Source organism: Oncorhynchus keta, unplaced genomic scaffold (assembly GCF_023373465.1).
Source record: "Oncorhynchus keta strain PuntledgeMale-10-30-2019 unplaced genomic scaffold, Oket_V2 Un_contig_2177_pilon_pilon, whole genome shotgun sequence".
Taxonomy (NCBI): Eukaryota; Metazoa; Chordata; class Actinopteri; order Salmoniformes; family Salmonidae; genus Oncorhynchus; species Oncorhynchus keta.
The window spans coordinates 227,501-245,000 of NW_026282598.1; the positions used below are offsets into that span (position 1 = coordinate 227,501).

Genomic DNA, 17,500 nt, shown 5'->3' on the forward strand with positions numbered 1-17,500 from the left:
ATTACCGGTATTCACACACCTTTATTTGAAAAGAGGATTACCAGTATTCACACACCTTTATTTGAAAAGAGGATTACCGGTATTCACACACCTTTATTTGAAAAGAGGATTACCGGTATTCACACACCTTTGTTTGAAAAGAGGATTTCCGTTATTCACACACACAGTATTCACACACCTTTATTTGAAAGAGGATTACCGGTATTCACACACACAGTATTCACACACCTTTATTTGAAAGAGGATTACCGGTATTCACACACACAGTATTCACACACCTTTATTTGAAAAGAGGATTACCGGTATTCACACACCTTTATTTGAAAAGGGGATTACCGGTATTCACACACCTTTGTTTGAAAATAGGATTTCCGTTATTCACACACACAGTATTCACACACCTTTATTTGAAGAGGATTACCAGTATTCACACACACAGTATTCACACACCTTTATTTGAAATAGGATTACCGGTATTCACACACACAGTATTCACACACCTTTATTTGAAGAGGATTACCAGTATTCACACACACAGTATTCACACACCTTTATTTGAAAAGAGGATTACCGGTATTCACACACCTTTGTTTGAAAAGAGGATTACCAGTATTCACACACCTTTATTTGAAAGAGGATTACCGGTATTCACACACACAGTATTCACACACCTTTGTTTGAAAAGAGGATTACCAGTATTCACACACACAGTATTCACACACCTTTGTTTGAAAAGAGGATTACCAGTATTCACACATACAGTATTCACACACCTTTATTTGAAAGAGGATTACCAGTATTCACACACACAGTATTCTCCTCCTCTGATTATATGGACCTGATCCTAGATCAACACTCCTCCTCTGATTATATGGACCTGATCCTAGATCAACACTCCTCCTCTGATTATATGGACCTGATCCTAGATCAACACTGATTATATGGACCTGATCCTAGATCACTCCTCTGATTATATGGACCTGATCCTAGATCAACACTCCTCTGATTATATGGACCTGATCCTAGATCAACACTCCTCTGATTATATGGACTCTGATTATATGGACCTGATCCTAGATCAACACTCCTCCTCTGATTATATGGACCTGATCCTAGATCAACACTCCTCTGATTATATGGACCTGATCCTAGATCAACACTCCTCTGATTATATGGACCTGATCCTAGATCAACACTCCTCTGATTATATGGACCTGATCCTAGATCAACACTCCTCTGATTATATGGACCTGATCCTAGATCAACACTCCTCCTCTGATTATATGGACCTGATCCTAGATCAACACTCCTCTGATTATATGGACCTGATCCTAGATCAACACTCCTCCTCTGATTATATGGACCTGATCCTAGATCAACACTCCTCTGATTATATGGACCTGATCCTAGATCAACACTCCTCCTCTGATTATATGGACCTGATCCTAGATCAACACTCCTCTGATTATATGGACCTGATCCTAGATCAACACTCCTCCTCTGATTATATGGACCTGATCCTAGATCAACACTCCTCCTCTGATTATATGGACCTGATCCTAGATCAACACTCCTCCTCTGATTATATGGACCTGATCCTAGATCAACACTCCTCCTCTGATTATATGGACCTGATCCTAGATCAACACTCCTCCTCTGATTATATGGACCTGATCCTAGATCAACACTCCTCTGATTATATGGACCTGATCCTAGATCAACACTCCTCCTCTGATTATATGGACCTGATCCTAGATCAACACTCCTCCTCTGATTATATGGACCTGATCCTAGATCAACACTCCTCCTCTGATTATATGGACCTGATCCTAGATCAACACTCCTCCTCTGATTATATGGACCTGATCCTAGATCAACACTCCTCCTCTGATTATATGGACCTGATCCTAGATCAACACTCCTCCTCTGATTATATGGACCTGATCCTAGATCAACACTCCTCCTCTGATTATATGGACCTGATCCTAGATCAACACTCTCTCCTCTGATTATATGGACCTGATCCTAGATCAACACTCCTCCTCTGATTATATGGACCTGATCCTAGATCAACACTCCACTCCCTCTGACACTCCTCCTCTGATTATATGGACCTGATCCTAGATCAACACTCCTCCTCTGATTATATGGACCTGATCCTAGATCAACACTCCTCTGATTATATGGACCTGATCCTAGATCAACACTCCTCCTCTGATTATATGGACCTGATCCTAGATCAACTCTCCTCCTCTGATTATATGGACCTGATCCTAGATCAACACTCCTCTGATTATATGGACCTGATCCTAGATCAACACTCCTCCTCTGATTATATGGACCTGATCCTAGATCAACACTCCTCCTCTGATTATATGGACCTGATCCTAGATCAACACTCCTCCTCTGATTATATGGACCTGATCCTAGATCAACACTCCTCCTCTGATTATATGGACCTGATCCTAGATCAACACTCCTCTGATTATATGGACCTGATCCTAGATCAACACTCCTCCTCTGATTATATGGACCTGATCCTAGATCAACACTCCTCCTCTGATTATATGGACCTGATCCTAGATCAACACTCCTCCTCTGATTATATGGACCTGATCCTAGATCAACACTCCTCCTCTGATTATATGGACCTGATCCTAGATCAACACTCCTCCTCTGATTATATGGACCTGATCCTAGATCAACACTCCTCCTCTGATTATATGGACCTGATCCTAGATCAACACTCCTCTGACTCCTCCTCTGATTATATGGACCTGATCCTAGATCAACACTCCTCCTCTGATTATATGGACCTGATCCTAGATCAACACTCCTCCTCTGATTATATGGACCTGATCCTAGATCAACACTCCTCCTCTGATTATATGGACCTGATCCTAGATCAACACTCCTCCTCTGATTATATGGACCTGATCCTAGATCAACACTCCTCCTCTGATTATATGGACCTGATCCTAGACTCCTCCTCTGATTATATGGACCTGATCCTAGATCAACACTCCTCTGATTATATGGACCTGATCCTAGATCAACACTCCTCTGATTATATGGACCTGATCCTAGATCAACACTCCTCCTCTGATTATATGGACCTGATCCTAGATCAACACTCCTCCTCTGATTATATGGACCTGATCCTAGATCAACACTCCTCCTCTGATTATATGGACCTGATCCTAGATCAACACTCCTCCTCTGATTATATGGACCTGATCCTAGATCAACACTCCTCCTCTGATTATATGGACCTGATCCTAGATCAACACTCCTCCTCTGATTATATGGACCTGATCCTAGATCAACACTCCTCCTCTGATTATATGGACCTGATCCTAGATCAACACTCCTCCTCTGATTATATGGACCTGATCCTAGATCAACACTCCTCCTCTGATTATATGGACCTGATCCTAGATCAACACTCCTCCTCTGATTATATGGACCTGATCCTAGATCAACACTCCTCCTCTGATTATATGGACCTGATCCTAGATCAACACTCCTCCTCTGATTATATGGACCTGATCCTAGATCAACACTCCTCCTCTGATTATATGGACCTGATCCTAGATCAACACTCCTCTGATTATATGGACCTGATCCTAGATCAACACTCCTCCTCTGATTATATGGACCTGATCCTAGATCAACACTCCTCCTCTGATTATATGGACCTGATCCTAGATCAACACTCCTCCTCTGATTATATGGACCTGATCCTAGATCAACACTCCTCTGATTATATGGACCTGATCCTAGATCAACACTCCTCCTCTGATTATATGGACCTGATCCTAGATCAACACTCCTCCTCTGATTATATGGACCTGATCCTAGATCAACACTCCTCCTCTGATTATATGGACCTGATCCTAGATCAACACTCCTCCTCTGATTATATGGACCTGATCCTAGATCAACATCCTCCTCTGATTATATGGACCTGATCCTAGATCAACACTCCTCCTCTGATTATATGGACCTGATCCTAGATCAACACTCCTCCTCTGATTATATGGACCTGATCCTAGATCAACACTCCTCCTCTGATTATATGGACCTGATCCTAGATCAACACTCCTCCTCTGATTATATGGACCTGATCCTAGATCAACACTCCTCCTCTGATTATATGGACCTGATCCAACAGATCAACCTCCTCCTCTGATTATATGGACCTGATCCTAGATCAACACTCCTCTGATTATATGGACCTGATCCTAGATCAACACTCCTCCTCTGATTATGGACCTGGATCCTAGATCAACACTCCTCCCTGATTATATGGACCTGATCCTAGATCAACACTCCTCCTCTGATTATATGGACCTGATCCTAGATCAACACTCCTCCTCTGATTTATATGGACCTGATCCTAGATCAACACTCCTCCTCTGATTATATGGACCTGATCCTAGATCAACACTCCTCCTCTGATTATATGGACCTGATCCTAGATCAACACTCCTCCTCTGATTATATGGACCTGATCCTAGATCAACACTCCTCCTCTGATTATATGGACCTGATCCTAGATCAACACTCCTCCTCTGATTATATGGACCTGATCCTAGATCAACACTCCTCTCTGATTATATGGACCTGATCCTAGATCAACACTCCTCCTCTGATTATATGGACCTGATCCTAGATCAACACTCCTCCTCTGATTATATGGACCTGATCCTAGATCAACACTCCTCCTCTGATTATATGGACCTGATCCTAGATCAACACTCCTCCTCTGATTATATGGACCTGATCCTAGATCAACACTCCTCCTCTGATTATATGGACCTGATCCTAGATCAACACTCCTCCTCTGATTATATGGACCTGATCCTAGATCAACACTCCTCTGATTATATGGACCTGATCCTAGATCAACACTCCTCCTCTGATTATATGGACCTGATCCTAGATCAACACTCCTCCTCTGATTATATGGACCTGATCCTAGATCAACACTCCTCCTCTGATTATATGGACCTGATCCTAGATCAACACTCCTCCTCTGATTATATGGACCTGATCCTAGATCAACACTCCTCCTCTGATTATATGGACCTGATCCTAGATCAACACTCCTCCTCTGATTATATGGACCTGATCCTACTCTGATCAACACTCCTCCTCTGATTATATGGACCTGATCCTAGATCAACACTCCTCTGATTATATGGACCTGATCCTAGATCAACACTCCTCCTCTGATTATATGGACCTGATCCTAGATCAACACTCCTCCTCTGATTATATGGACCTGATCCTAGATCAACACTCCTCCTCTGATTATATGGACCTGATCCTAGATCAACACTCCTCCTCTGATTATATGGACCTGATCCTAGATCAACACTCCTCTGATTATATGGACCTGATCCTAGATCAACACTGATCCTCCTCTGATTATATGGACCTGATCCTAGATCAACATCCTAGATCAACACTCCTCTGATTATATGGACCTGATCCTAGATCAACACTCCTCCTCTGATTATATGGACCTGATCCTAGATCTGATTAATGGACTCCTCCTCTGATTATATGGACCTGATCCTAGATTCAACACTCCTCCTCTGATTATATGGACCTGATCCTAGATCAACACTCCTCCTCTGATTATATGGACCTGATCCTAGATCAACACTCCTCCTCTGATTATATGGACCTGATCCTAGATCAACACTCCTCCTCTGATTATATGGACCTGATCCTAGATCAACACTCCTCCTCTGATTATATGGACCTGATCCTAGATCAACACTCCTCCTCTGATTATATGGACCTGATCCTAGATCAACACTCCTCCTCTGATTATATGGACCTGATCCTAGATCAACACTCCTCCTCTGATTATATGGACCTGATCCTAGATCAACACTCCTCCTCTGATTATATGGACCTGATCCTAGATCAACACTCCTCCTCTGATTATATGGACCTGATCCTAGATCAACACTCCTCCTCTGATTATATGGACCTGATCCTAGATCAACACTCCTCTGATTATATCCTGATCCTGATTATTATATGGACCTGATCCTAGATCAACACTCCTCCTCTGATTATATGGACCTGATCCTAGATCAACACTCCTCCTCTGATTATATGGACCTGATCCTAGATCAACACTCCTCCTCTGATTATATGGACCTGATCCTAGATCAACACTCCTCCTCTGATTATATGGACCTGATCCTAGATCAACACTCCTCCTCTGATTATATGGACCTGATCCTAGATCAACACTCCTCCTCTGATTATATGGACCTGATCCTAGATCAACACTCCTCCTCTGATTATATGGACCTGATCCTAGATCAACACTCCTCCTCTGATTATATGGACCTGATCCTAGATCAACACTCCTCCTCTGATTATATGGACCTGATCCTAGATCAACACTCCTCCTCTGATTATATGGACCTGATCCTAGATCAACACTCCTCCTCTGATTATATGGACCTGATCCTAGATCAACACTCCTCCTCTGATTATATGGACCTGATCCTAGATCAACACTCCTCCTCTGATTATATGGACCTGATCCTAGATCAACACTCCTCCTCTGATTATATGGACCTGATCCTAGATCAACACTCCTCCTCTGATTATATGGACCTGATCCTAGATCAACACTCCTCCTCTGATTATATGGACCTGATCCTAGATCAACACTCCTCCTCTGATTATATGGACCTGATCCTAGATCAACACTCCTCCTCTGATTATATGGACCTGATCCTAGATCAACACTCCTCCTCTGATTATATGGACCTGATCCTAGATCAACACTCCTCCTCTGATTATATGGACCTGATCCTAGATCAACACTCCTCCTCTGATTATATGGACCTGATCCTAGATCAACACTCCTCCTCTGATTATATGGACCTGATCCTAGATCAACACTCCTCCTCTGATTATATGGACCTGATCCTAGATCAACACTCCTCTGATTATATGGACCTGATCCTAGATCAACACTCCTCCTCTGATTATATGGACCTGATCCTAGATCAACACTCTGATTATATGGACCTGATCTGACTCCTCCTCTGATTATATGGACCTGATCCTAGATCAACACTCCTCCTCTGATTATATGGACCTGATCCTAGATCAACACTCCTCCTCTGATTATATGGACCTGATCCTAGATCAACACTCCTCCTCTGATTATATGGACCTGATCCTAGATCAACACTCCTCCTCTGATTATATGGACCTGATCCTAGATCAACACTCCTCTGATTATATGGACCTGATCCTAGATCAACACTCCTCCTCTGATTATATGGACCTGATCCTGAGATCAACACTCCTCCTCTGATTATATGGACCTGATCCTAGATCAACACTCCTCCTCTGATTATATGGACCTGATCCTAGATCAACACTCCTCCTCTGATTATATGGACCTGATCCTAGATCAACACTCCTCCTCTGATTATATGGACCTGATCCTAGATCAACACTCCTCCTCTGATTATATGGACCTGATCCTAGATCAACACTCCTCTGATTATATGGACCTGATCCTAGATCAACACTCCTCCTCTGATTATATGGACCTGATCCTAGATCAACACTCCTCCTCTGATTATATGGACCTGATCCTAGATCAACACTCCTCCTCTGATTATATGGACCTGATCCTAGATCAACACTCCTCCTCTGATTATATGGACCTGATCCTAGATCAACACTCCTCCTCTGATTATATGGACCTGATCCTAGATCAACACTCCTCCTCTGATTATATGGACCTGATCCTAGATCAACACTCCTCCTCTGATTATATGGACCTGATCCTAGATCAACACTCCTCCTCTGATTATATGGACCTGATCCTCTGGAGATCCTAGATCAACACTCCTCTGATTATATGGACCTGATCCTAGATCAACACTCCTCCTCTGATTATATGGACCTGATCCTAGATCAACACTCCTCCTCTGATTATATGGACCTGATCCTAGATCAACACTCCTCCTCTGATTATATGGACCTGATCCTAGATCAACACTCCTCCTCTGATTATATGGACCTGATCCTAGATCAACACTCCTCCTCTGATTATATGGACCTGATCCTAGATCAACACTCCTCTGATTATATCCTCTGATTATATGGACCTGATCCTAGATCAACACTCCTCCTCTGATTATATGGACCTGATCCTAGATCAACACTCTGATTATATGGACCTGATCCTAGATCAACACTCCTCCTCTGATTATATGGACCTGATCCTAGATCAACACTCCTCCTCTGATTATATGGACCTGATCCTAGATCAACACTCCTCTGATTATATGGACCTGATCCTAGATCAACACTCCTCCTCTGATTATATGGACCTGATCCTAGATCAACACTCCTCTGATTATATGGACCTGATCCTAGATCAACACTCCTCCTCTGATTATATGGACCTGATCCTAGATCAACACTCCTCCTCTGATTATATGGACCTGATCCTAGATCAACACTCCTCTGATTATATGGACCTGATCCTAGATCAACACTCCTCCTCTGATTATATGGACCTGATCCTAGATCAACACTCCTCCTCTGATTATATGGACCTGATCCTCAGATCTGATTAACACTCCTCCTCTGATTATATGGACCTGATCCTAGATCAACACTCCTCCTCTGATTATATGGACCTGATCCTAGATCAACACTCCTCCTCTGATTATATGGACCTGATCCTAGATCAACACTCCTCCTCTGATTATATGGACCTGATCCTAGATCAACACTCCTCCTCTGATTATATGGACCTGATCCTAGATCAACACTCCTCCTCTGGTTATATGGACCTGATCCTAGATCAACACTCCTCCTCTGGTTATATGGACCTGATCCTAGATCAACACTCCTCCTCTGATTACATGGACCTGGTCCTAGATCAACACTCCTCCTCTGATTATATGGACAGGGGGAAGCTGATCCTAGATCAACACTCCTCCTCTGATTATATGGACAGGGGGGAGCTGATCCTAGATCAAATCTAATTGTATTGGTCACATGTCCCGAATGCAACCGGTGTGCAGACCCCACCCAACCTGTTCAGTGAAATGCTGACTTACTACAGGCCCTAATCAACAATGCAGTTTCAAAACATACGGATAAGAATAAGAAATTAAAGTAACAAGTAATTATAGCGCAGCAGTAAAATAACAATAGGGAGACTATATACAGGGGGCGTACCGGTACAGAGTCAATGTGTGCGGGGGCACTGGTTGGTTGAGGTAATATGTACATGTAGGTAGAGTTATTAAAGTGACTATGCATAGATGATAACAACAGAGAGTAGCAGTGGTGTGGGAGAGGGAGGGCGATGCAAATAGTCTGGGTAGCCATTTGGTTACCTGTTCAGGAGGCTTATGGCTTGGAGGGTAAAAGCTGTTGAGAAGCCTTTTGGACCTAGACTTGGCACTCCGGTACCGCTTGCCGTGCGGTAACAGAGAGAACAGTCTATCACTAGGGTGGCTGGAGTCTTTCACAATTTTTAGTTCCTTCCTCTGACACCGCCTGGTATAGAGGTCCTGGATAGCAGGAAGCTTGGCCCCAGTGATGTACTGGGCTGTACGTACCACCCTCTATAGGGCCTTCCTCTGACACCGCCTGGTATAGAGGTCCTGGATGGCAGGAAGCTTGGCCCCAGTGATGTACTGGGCTGTACACACTACCCTCTGTAGTGCCTTGCGGTCGGAGGCCGAGCAGTTGCCATACCAGGCCGTGATGCAACCAACGCTCTCGATGGTGCAGCTGTAAAACCTTTTGAGGACCCATTCCAAAACTTTTCTGTCTCCTGATGGGGAATAGGCGTAGTCGTGCCCTCTTCGTGACTGTCTTGGTATGCTTGGACCATGTTAGTTTGTTGGTGATGTGGACACCAAGGAACTTGAAGCTCTCAACCTGCTCCACAAGAGCCCCGTCGATGAGAATGGGGCCGTGCTTGGTCCTCCTTTTCCTGTAGTCCACAATCATCTCCTTTGTCTTGGTTACGTTGAGGGAGAGGTTGTTATTCTGGCACCACACAGCCAGGTCCCTGACCTCCTCCCTATAGGCTGTCTCGTCGTCGTCGGTGATCAGGCCTACCACTGTTGTGTCAACAGCAAACTTAATGATGGTGTTGGAGTTGTGCCTGGTCGTGCAGTCATGAGTGAACAGGGAGTACAGGAGGGGACTGAGCACGCATCCCTGAGGGGTCCCCTGTGTTGAGGATCAGCGTGGCGGATGTGTTGTTACCTACCCTTACCACCTGGGGTCGGCCAATCAGGAAGTCCAGGATCCAGTTGCAGAGGGGGGTGTTTAATCCCAGGATCCTTAGCTTAGTGATGAGCTGTGAGGGCACTATGGTGTTGAACGCTGAGTTGTAGTCGATGAATAGCATTCTCACGTAGGCATTCCTTTTGTCCAGGTGGGAAAGGGCAGTGTGGAGTGCAATAGAGACTGCATCATCCTGTAGGTCTGTTAGGTCTTTATGCAAATTGGAGTCTCGGGTCTCTTTATGTGACCAGCCTTTCAGCACTCCTACTCTGATTATATGGACAGGGGTGGATCCTAGATCAGACCTCCTACTATCAGGCACTTTGTGAGTACAGCATATCAGTCAGACAGTCACTCAGATAGTCACTCACTCACTCACTCACTCACTCTCACTCACTCACTCACTCACTCACTCACTCACTCACTCACTCACTGACTCACTCAGACAGTCAGTCACTGACTCACTCAGACAGTCAGTCACTGACTCACTCAGACAGTCAGTCACTGACTCACTCAGACAGTCAGTCACTGACTCACTCAGACAGTCAGTCACTGACTCACTCAGACAGTCAGTCACTGACTCACTCAGACAGTCAGTCACTGACTCACTCAGACAGTCAGTCACTCGCTCACTCAGACAGTCAGTCACTCGCTCACTCAGTCAGAGAGTCAGCCAGACAGCCAGATACTCAGACAGTTATATAATCAGTCAGTCAGTCACTCAGACAGTCAGTCACTCAGACAGTCAGTCACTCAGACAGTCAGTCAGTCAGTCACTCAGACAGTCAGTCAGTCAGTCACTCAGACAGTCAGTCAGTCAGACAGTCAGTCAGTCAGACAGTCAGTCACTCAGACAGTCAGTCAGTCACTCAGACAGTCAGTCAGTCAGTCAGTCAGTCAGTCAGTCACTCAGACAGTCAGTCAGTCACTCAGACAGTCAGTCAGTCACTCAGACAGTCAGTCACTCAGAGTCAGTCAGTCACTCAGACAGTCAGTCAGTCACTCAGACAGTCAGTCAGTCAGTCAGTCAGTCACTCAGTCAGTCAGTCAGTCAGTCAGTCAGTCAGACAGTCAGTCAGTCAGTCAGTCAGTCAGTCAGTCAGTCAGTCACTCAGACAGTCAGTCAGTCAGTCAGACAGTCAGTCAGTCAGTCACTCAGACAGTCAGTCAGTCAGTCAGTCACTCAGACAGTCAGTCAGTCAGTCACTCACTTGGACAGTCAGACAGACACTCGGACAGACAGTCAGACAGTCAGATAGTCAGTCAGACAATATTTGGTGTACGTAATTGTCTCTCTGTACCTCTTTCTCTCTCTCCAGTTTTTCTCTCTCTCCCTCCAGTATCTCCATCTATCTGCCTCTCTCTCCATCTGCCTCGCTCTCTCTCTCCAGTATCTCTCCATCTATCTGCCTCTCTCTCTCTCTCTCTCTCGCTCTCTCGCTCTCTCTCTCCAATATCTCTCCATCTATCTACCTCTCTCTATCTGCCCCTCCAGTTTCTCTCTCTGTCTCTCTCGCTCTCTCTCCAGTATCTCTATCTATCCGTCTCTCTCTCTCTCCAGTATCTCTCTCTCGCTCTCTCTCCAATATCTCTCTATCTATCCGTCTCTCTCTCTCTCTCCAATATCTCTCCATCTAGCCTTCACCCCAATGCTCTTATCTATTTGTTTTTAACTTACTTCTCACTTCATTAATAAAGATCCATAAAGATAAGGATTTAATAAATATTTCTGAAATATGGTTCACTTCCTCGTGGATTTAACAGGATGGAGTGGTGTTAATATTGTACATCTATGAGGAGGAGGACAAAGCTAATCTCAAGGAAGGAGAGAATCACGAGGGAGAGGGAAGGAGAGAATCACGAGGGAGAGGGAAGGAGAGAATCACGAGGGAGAGGGAAGGAGAGAATCACGAGGGAGAGGGAAGGAGAGAATCACGAGGGAGAGGGAAGGAGAGAATCACGAGGGAGAGGGAAGGAGAGAATCACGAGGGAGAGGGAAGGAGAGAATCACGAGGGAGAGGGAAGGAGAGAATCACGAGGGAGAGGGAAGGAGAGAATCACGAGGGAGAGGGAAGGAGAGAATCACGAGGGAGAGGGAAGGAGAGAATCACGAGGGAGAGGGAGGGAGAGGGAAGGAGAGAATCACGAGAGGAGAGGGAAGGAAGAGAATCACGAGGGAGAGGGAAGGAGAGAATCACGAGGGAGAGGGAAGGAGAGAATCACGAGGGAGAGGGAAGGAGAGAATCACGAGGGAGAGGGAAGGAGAGAAACATGGAGAGAGTGATGATCCCAGGAGCTCTGAAACCAGGTTAACGACAGGTGGTGTCTATTAGACTCTGAAACCAGGTTAATGACAGATGGTGTCTATTAGACTCTGAAACCAGGTTAATGACAGATGGTGTCTATTAGACTGAAACCAGGTTAATGACAGATGGTGTCTATTAGACTGAAACCAGGTTAATGACAGATGGTGTGTATTAGACTGAAACCAGGTTAATGACAGATGGTGTCTATTAGACTGAAACCAGGTTAATGACAGATGGTGTGTATTAGACTGAAACCAGGTTAATGACAGATGGTGTCTATTAGACTGAAACCAGGTTAATGACAGATGGTGTGTATTAGACTGAAACCAGGTTAATGACAGATGGTGTGTATTAGACTCTGAAACCAGGTTAATGACAGATGGTGTGTATTAGACTGAAACCAGGTTAATGACAGATGGTGTGTATTAGACTGAAACCAGGTTAATGACAGATGGTGTGTATTAGACTGAAACCAGGTTAATGACAGATGGTGTGTATTAGACTGAAACCAGGTTAATGACAGACAGGTGGTGTGTATTAGACTGAAACCAGGTTAATGACAGATGGTGTGTATTAGACTGAAACCAGGTTAATGACAGATGGTGTGTATTAGACTGAAACCAGGTTAATGACAGATGGTGTGTATTAGACTGAAACCAGGTTAATGACAGATGGTGTGTATTAGACTGAAACCAGGTTAATGACAGATGGTGTCTATTAGACTGAAAAACCAGGTTAATGACAGATGGTGTGTATTAGACTGAAACCAGGGTTAATGAAACCAGATGGTGGTGTATTAGACTGAAACCAGGTTAATGACAGATGGTGTGTATTAGACTGAAACCAGGTTAATGACAGATGGTGTCTATTAGACTGAAACCAGGTTAATGACAGATGGTGTGTGAAACCAGGTTAATGACTGAAACCAGGTTAATGACAGATGGTGTGTATTAGACTGAAACCAGGTTAATGACAGATGGTGTGTATTAGACTGAAACCAGGTTAATGACAGATGGTGTGTATTAGACTGAAACCAGGTTAATGACAGATGGTGTGTATTAGACTGAAACCAGGTTAATGACAGATGGTGTGTATTAGACTGAAACCAGGTTAATGACAGATGGTGTGTATTAGACTGAAACCAGGTTAATGACAGATGGTGTGTATTAGACTGAAACCAGGTTAATGACAGATGGTGTGTATTAGACTGAAACCAGGTTAATGACAGATGGTGTGTATTAGACTGAAACCAGGTTAATGACAGATGGTGTGTATTAGACTCTGAAACCAGGTTAATGACAGATGGTGTGTATTAGACTGAAACCAGGTTAATGACAGATGGTGTGTATTAGACTGAAACCAGGTTAATGACAGATGGTGTCTATTAGACTGAAACCAGGTTAATGACAGATGGTGTGTATTAGACTGAAACCAGGTTAATGACAGATGGTGTGTATTAGACTGAAACCAGGTTAATGACAGATGGTGTGTATTAGACTGAAACCAGGTTAATGACAGATGGTGTGTATTAGACTGAAACCAGGTTAATGACAGATGGTGTGTATTAGACTGAAACCAGGTTAATGACAGATGGTGTGTATTAGACTGAAACCAGGTTAATGACAGATGGTGTGTATTAGACTGAAACCAGGTTAATGACAGATGGTGTGTATTAGACTGAAACCAGGTTAATGACAGATGGTGTGTATTAGACTGAAACCAGGTTAATGACAGATGGTGTGTATTAGACTGAAACCAGGTTAATGACAGATGGTGTGAAACCAGGTTAATGACAGATTAGAAACTGAAACCAGGTTAATGACAGATGGTGTGTATTAGACTCTGAAACCAGGTTATGACTGAAACTGAAACCAGGTTAATGACAGATGGTGTGGTGTATTAGACTGAAACCAGGTTAATGACTGAAACCAGGTTAATGACAGATGGTGTGTATTAGACTGAAACCAGGTTAATGACAGATGGTGTGTATTAGACTGAAACCAGGTTAATGACAGATGGTGTGTATTAGACTGAAACCAGGTTAATGACAGATGGTGTGTATTAGACTGAAACCAGGTTAATGACAGATGGTGTGTATTAGACTGAAACCAGGTTAATGACAGATGGTGTGTATTAGACTGAAACCAGGTTAATGACAGATGGTGTGTATTAGACTGAAACCAGGTTAATGACAGATGGTGTGTATTAGACTGAAACCAGGTTAATGACAGATGGTGTGTATTAGACTGAAACCAGGTTAATGACAGATGGTGTGTATTAGACTGAAACCAGGTTAATGACAGATGGTGTGTATTAGACTCTGAAACCAGGTTAATGACTGAAACCAGGTTAATGACAGATGGTGTGTATTAGACTGAAACCAGGTTAATGACAGATGGTGTGTATTAGACTGAAACCAGGTTAATGACAGATGGTGTGTATTAGACTCTGAAACCAGGTTAATGACAGATGGTGTGTATTAGACTGAAACCAGGTTAATGACAGATGGTGTGTATTAGACTGAAACCAGGTTAATGACAGATGGTGTGAAACCAGGTTAATGACTGAAACCAGGTTAATGACAGATGGTGTGTATTAGACTGAAACCAGGTTAATGACAGATGGTGTGTATTAGACTGAAACCAGGTTTAATGAAACAGTTAATGACAGTGTGTATTAGACTGAAACCAGGTTAATGACAGATGGTGTGTATTAGACTGAAACCAGGTTAATGACAGATGGTGTGTATTAGACTGAAACCAGGTTAATGACAGATGGTGTGTATTAGACTGAAACCAGGTTAATGACAGATGGTGTGTATTAGACTGAAACCAGGTTAATGACAGATGGTGTGTATTAGACTGAAACCAGGTTAATGACAGATGGTGTGTATTAGACTGAAACCAGGTTAATGACAGATGGTGTGTATTAGACTGAAACCAGGTTAATGACAGATGGTGTGTATTAGACTGAAACCAGGTTAATGACAGATGGTGTGTATTAGACTGAAACCGGTTAATGACAGATGGTGGTATTAGACTGAAACCAGGTTAATGACAGATGGTAGTATTAGACTGAAACCAGGTTAATGAAACAGGTTAATGACAGATGGTGTATTAGACTGAAACCAGGTTAATGACAGATGGTGTGTATTAGACTGAAACCAGGTTAATGACAGATGGTGTGTATTAGACTGAAACCAGGTTAATGACAGATGGTGTGTATTAGACTGAAACCAGGTTAATGACAGATGGTGTGTATTAGACTGAAACCAGGTTAATGACAGATGGTGTGTATTAGACTGAAACCAGGTTAATGACAGATGGTGTGTATTAGACTGAAACCAGGTTAATGACAGATGGTGTGTATTAGACTGAAACCAGGTTAATGACAGATGGTGTGTATTAGACTGAAACCAGGTTAATGACAGATGGTGTGTATTAGACTGAAACCAGGTTAATGACAGATGGTGTGTATTAGACTGAAACCAGGTTAATGACAGATGGTGTCTATTAGACTGAAACCAGGTTAATGACAGATGGTGTGTATTAGACTGAAACCAGGTTAATGACAGAGGTTAACTGAAACCAGGTTAATGACACAGATGAAACCAGGTGTGGTGTGTATTAGACTGAAACCAGGTTAATGACAGATGGTGTGTATTAGACTGAAACCAGGTTAATGACAGATGGTGTGTATTAGACTGAAACCAGGTTAATGACAGATGGTGTCTATTAGACTGAAACCAGGTTAATGACAGATGGTGTGTATTAGACTGAAACCACTGAAACCAGGTTAATGACAGATGGTGTGTATTAGACTGAAACCAGGTTAATGACAGATGGTGTGTATTAGACTGAAACCAGGTTAATGACAGATGGTGTGTATTAGACTGAAACCAGGTTGTATTAGACTGAAACCAGGTTAATGACAGATGGTGTGTATTAGACTGAAACCAGGTTAATGACAGATGGTGTGTATTAGACTGAAACCAGGTTAATGACAGATGGTGTGTATTAGACTGAAACCAGGTTAATGACAGATGGTGTGTATTAGACTGAAACCAGGTTAATGACAGATGGTGTGTATTAGACTGAAACCAGGTTAATGACAGATGGTGTGTATTAGACTGAAACCAGGTTAATGACAGATGGTGTGTATTAGACTGAAACCAGGTTAATGACAGATGGTGTCTATTAGACTGAAACCAGGTTAATGACAGATGGTGTGTATTAGACAGGTTAAACCAGGTTAAACAGAGGTTATTAGATGAAACAGGTTAATGACAGATGGTGTGTATTAGACTGAAAAACCAGGTTAATGACAGATGGTGTCTATTAGACTGAAACCAGGTTAATGACAGATGGTGTGTATTAGACTGAAACCAGGTTAATGACTGGTGTCTATTAGACTGAAACCAGGTTAATGACAGATGGTGTGTATTAGACTGAAACCAGGTTAATGACAGATGGTGTATTAGACTGAAACCAGGTTAATGACAGACTATTAGACTGAAACCAGGTTAATGACAGATGGTGTGTATTAGACTGAAACCAGGTTAATGACAGGTGGTGTGTATTAGACTGAAACCAGGTTAATGACAGATGGTGTGTATTAGACTGAAACCAGGTTAATGACAGATGGTGTGTATTAGACTGAAACCAGGTTTGACAGGTGGTGTCTATTAGACTGAAACCAGGTTAATGACAGATGGTGTGTATTAGACTGAAACCAGGTTAATGACAGATGGTGTCTATTAGACTGAAACCAGGTTAATGACAGATGGTGTGTATTAGACTGAAACCAGGTTAATGACAGATGGTGTGTATTAGACTCTGAAACCAGGTTAATGACAGATGGTGTCTATTAGACTGAAACCA

General features: G+C 43.1%; 1 protein-coding gene and 1 long non-coding RNA gene across 2 annotated transcripts in view; both read left to right on the plus strand.

Annotated features, from left to right (window-relative positions):
* Nucleotides 1-17,500, plus strand: part of chtf18 (CTF18, chromosome transmission fidelity factor 18 homolog (S. cerevisiae)) — a 98,246-nt gene that overhangs the window by 78,020 nt on the left and 2,726 nt on the right.
* Nucleotides 12,657-17,489, plus strand: LOC127921233 (uncharacterized). Its single transcript, XR_008108518.1, has 5 exons — nucleotides 12,657-12,842; nucleotides 12,879-12,988; nucleotides 13,874-14,019; nucleotides 15,005-15,150; nucleotides 17,392-17,489. It is a non-coding gene; the product is annotated as an uncharacterized LOC127921233 (long non-coding RNA).